Below are 5,000 nucleotides of genomic sequence, written 5' to 3' on the forward strand. Positions count from 1 at the left end.
AATGATGATGATGATGATGATGATAAGGATAATAATCAAATCAATAATAAGGATAATCATAATGATAATGAAAATAACAATAATGATAAAATCAACACTAACAAGAAGGATGACAATAATGATAATATCAGTAATAATAACAGGAAGTCAGTCTTTTAATCCCGCTACTGCGACCGGCCAAACTGGCAAGGAAGCGAGAAGCAAGGCTGGTCAGGTAGGCGGTTGCTGCAGGCCAGGAATGATCACTCCGGTTCCTGAGTCAACTGAGTCAATGGCCGAGCTGGAGAGTCATTGAGAGGCGAAGCTGGCCAAGAAGTCAGCGGCCAATCTCGCTTCTAGAGACAGAAGCCAAGTTAACAAGTAGATGAGAGGCTAAAATGCTAAACTCAACCAGGAAGTCAGCGGCTAGCCTCTGCTACCGAGTCAGAGGCCATGCAGGCTGGTCAACGAGCGCGTGGCCGAGCTAACAAGCAAACGAGAGAGCTCAAACCAGGAAATGGGCCCCCTCCCCCCCCCTTCCCTCCCCTCCACCCCTTCCCCTAGGCGCTCCTGAGGCAAAGAGGGAACCAATCAACTCGTCAAATAGTCCGCTGCTGAGACGAGTGAAGGTCTGCACATTGTCCCCGGGATTGGCGGAGCGCGATCGCCTCGTCGGTTCCTTCATCTTGTTCTTGTTCATTGTTCTTTATTCCCCCTCCCTCTATCCCCCCCTATTCATCACAATATCCTTCTCCTACTCTTTGTTTTCTTCTCCTTATTCATCACCTATTGTCCTTCTTCCAAATTCGTCTTTGTTTTCTTCTACCCATTCTTCTTTTTTCCTCCTCCCATTCGTCTTAGTTTTTTTCCTTATACCCCTATTCATCACAATTCTTTTTTTCCTGATTTGTCTTTGTCTTTCTTCTGCCAACTTGTCTTGGTTCTTCTTCTCCCCGTTTATCACAATTGTCCCACTGATTCGACTATTTTTTTCTTATTTTCTTATCCCCATTTTCTTAGGTCTTCATCTCCCCCATTTATCACAATTTCCCTTCGCATGATTCGTCTATTTTGTCTTATTTTCTTATCCCCATTCGTCTTAGTTCTCCTTCCCTATTCATCACAATTTTCCTTTTCCCAATTCGTCTTATTTTCTTTCCTCATTCCTAAGATTATTCCTGGTTTTATCTCTTCCCATTCTTCCTCGTTAGCTTCTCCCCATTTTTCTTATTTTCTTCTCCCTGTGTATCATTATCTTCTTCATTTTTTCTCTTTCCTCTCTTATCTTCTACCCTTTTATCATTTTCTTATTATTCTTCATTTTCCTCTTTATTCTTTCTTTCTTTCGATTCATATTATCTCCTTCCGTTATTTCTCTTTTTCCCAATAGGTTAAGATTTTTTTCGTTCTCTTTTCCCCATTCGTCTCACTTTCTCAGCTTTACTATTTTATACTTCATCTCCCTCTTCTTATTTCTTTCGCCCAATCTTTCTCGACTTTGTCTTCTCAATTTTTCTTAATTTCTGGCTTCTCTCTCTCTCTCGCTCTCTCTCGCTCTCTCTCTCTCTCTCTCTCTCTCTCTCTCTCTCTCTCTCTCTCTCTCTCTCTCTCTCTCTGTCTCTCTCTCTCTCTCTCTCTCAGACGCACACACACACACACACACACACACATACACACACACACACACACACACACACACACACACACACACACACACACACACACACACACACACACACACACACACACACACACACACACACACACACACACACACACACACACACACACACACACACACACACACACACACACACACATACACACGCAAACTCTCTCTCTCTCTCTCTCTCTCTCTCTCTCTCTCTCTCTCTCTCTCTCTCTCTCTCTCTCTCTCTCTCTCTCTCTCTCTCTCTCTCTCTTTCAATCTTTCCTTCCATTTTTACCGTTCTTCTTTTACTGTAATTGTGTGGCGCGCGCGCGTATGTGTGTGTGTGTGTGTGTTTGTCCATGTGCACATATGTGCCGTCTGTGTGTACATCACTCATATGCTCTCCCGGAAATGTGTGAATACAAAAGAACAAAAAAAGGTCTTTTCTATTATCATTCACCTGTTTGTCTTCGTATCGCCGCAACGTGTCGCTTCCTCACTCAGGTGGATATTGCTTTCCCCGCCGGCTGTGACCCTGAAGTTTCGAAGGTCAGAAGCTCTATTGCCCATGTGGTGACAGACAGACGCATAAACACTGGAGAAGTTGAAAGCTCTTGGTTGTGCCTCTCAGCATAATGTCTCAGGTTTATGTCCATACTCATTTCGTGATTCTTATTATTCCTTATTTTTTTCTTATTGTTTCTTTCTCATTCTCATTATTTTTGTTCTCTCTTCCTTTCTCTTTCATTCTTTCTTTCTCGATCTCTCTTTCTCGATCTCTCTCGCTCTCTCTCAATCTCTCTCTCTCTCAATTTCTCTCTCTCTCTCTCTCTCTCTCTCTCTCTCTCTCTCTCTCTCTCTCTCTCTCTCTCTCTCTCTCTCTCTCTCTCTCTCTCTCTCTCTCTCTCTCTCTCTCTCGCCAATCGTCAAAACCCCTGCAAGGTGCCGACCGTCCTCAGGTAGTGTACTTGTATATCACGAGTTGCCATCCGGACACAAACGAGGAAGATATTGAGGACTTCCTTGAAAATAAATTCAACATTATTTCCAATGTGAAAGCTTTTAAAACAAAAATGACACACAATTATTACTCAAGCTTCACAGTCACTATAAGAGGCAAGGATATTCACCCAGATCTTTTCTTAGAGTCCGACGTCTTTCCAGATAATGTAAAGGTGTTCCTAAATAGAAACAAGTACAAAGACGAGCAGGATGTTTGACGCTGTAAGTCCGGCGGTCAAAACACTAAGTAAAATCAGAATTGAGCACATCAATGCACAGTCTCTCCTCGGACACTTTGACGAAATTGAATTATTAATTAAGGAGAGAAATATCGATATCCTGTGCATTAGTGAAACTTGGCTTCACCAAGAAATATCAAGCAGTTTCATCAGCATTCCAAACTTTCATATTTACAGATGTGATGCAGGACGTGGAGGTGGAGTCTGCATATATGTAAGAGATACCCTTAAATCAAATAAGATTTCCTCTACAGCTGTAAATGATACAGCAGTAGAGGACATCTGGGTAACCGTACAAAGTAATATGCATCCTTCCATCCTCGTCGGCACAATCTATAGACACCCACATGCTACAGCAGAATCTTTTGAGTATCTTGAAAATATTTTCAGAGAAATGTCATTAAAAAGAAAACCCCTATTCATCCTAGGTGACTTAAATGACGATCTAAACAAATCAAATGCAAACTAACTGGGATAATAAATAAAAATAAATTAAAGCAACTTGTAAACAAGCCTACAAGGATAACAGTAACTACCTCTTCTATATTAGATGTCATAATAACAAACAGTCCCGATATTATTCTTCACACAGATGTTATCCCATGCCCAATTGCAGATCACGAGCTTTTAACCTTGATCTTAAATATAGAAAAACCAAAGCGACAACCAGTCACCAAAACTTCTCGTGATCTAACCCATTACGATCCTAAATCACTCTGCGAACATATAGCTAACGAATCATCGCTATTAGATATTTTAGCAACAGATAATGTTGACAGACAAATTGCCACTTTAACAGAAGTGATAAAGAATAGCATAAACGCCTCCGCACCCATTAAAACTAAAACAGTAAAACGTCCTCCCGCCCCCTGGATAGATGACAACATCAAGAGAGCCATAAATGATAGAAATAATACTCAGAAAGCTCTCAAGATAAACAGATCTGACACCACCCTTCAGGCTGAATATAAACATAAGAAAAGGAATGTGAAAACACTTATTCATAGTGCGAAAACAAATTATTTCAAAAGTAAGATCAATGAATGCAGAAACGATTCTGCCGAAACATGGAAACTGGTTAAGAAACTAGTGCCAAATAAGAAACAAAACACAGACATTTCCACAAATTCCATAAATGATATAGAACACTTTAATAACTTCTTTGCAGAAGTCGGTAGGCTCACTTACGAACAGACAATCGCCCCCACACATCTACGCAATATAAGTGAAGCAAGGCCTAAAACAAACATTTTCAGACCACAACCAGTAGGACTAGATACAATTATAGTAACAGTAAAACAGTTAAGAAAAACAAATTCCGTAGGAGCTGATGGCATTGCACAGCGCTTCATAAATGATAGTCTACCAGCAATTGCATACTATCTGACAGTCATCATTAATACATCCATAGTCACCGGTGTCTACCCATCACTTTGGAAACATGGTATCATCACACCTATTTACAAATCCGGTGATACAGACGAAATAAATAATTATCGACCCATCACAATACTGCCGGTAATATCTAAAGTACTCGAGAAAATAGTCGCGAACCAATTAACAGCATTTTTGGAAGAGAACAACCTTATATCAAACACGCAACACGGGTTTAGAAGTAAATTATCAACCGAAACAGCGTTACTAAAAATCACAAACGAAATTTATAACAACATAGACAACAACCAGATAAATTTGCTCACTTTGTGTGACTTATCTAAGGCCTTTGACAGCGTCAGCCACGAAATCCTTCTCAACAAACTTACAAATCACGGAATTGATAACTTTTGGTTTAAAGATTACTTGTCCGCGAGAACTCAATCAGTCAAAATTCATGAAAAAGTATCATCAAAGAAACAAGTTTCGTTCGGTGTTCCACAAGGCTCCATCCTAGGCCCAATCTTATTCACTATTTTCATCAATGATCTGTCATCAATTGCAAAAACTGTCTTCTTGTTTAGTACGCTGATGACTCTCAAATTCTCCACGCTGCCTCTGTTAACAATTTAAATTTTATAGGAAACGCTAAACAAACCCTAACAGAAGCAAAACAATACTTTGAAATAAATGGTATGAAGCTAAATTCACAGAAAACACAATGTATTTTCATAGCCAGCCGTCAGAACATTGCA

This window comes from Penaeus vannamei, chromosome 7 (assembly GCF_042767895.1).
Source record: "Penaeus vannamei isolate JL-2024 chromosome 7, ASM4276789v1, whole genome shotgun sequence".
Lineage (NCBI taxonomy): Eukaryota > Metazoa > Arthropoda > Malacostraca > Decapoda > Penaeidae > Penaeus > Penaeus vannamei.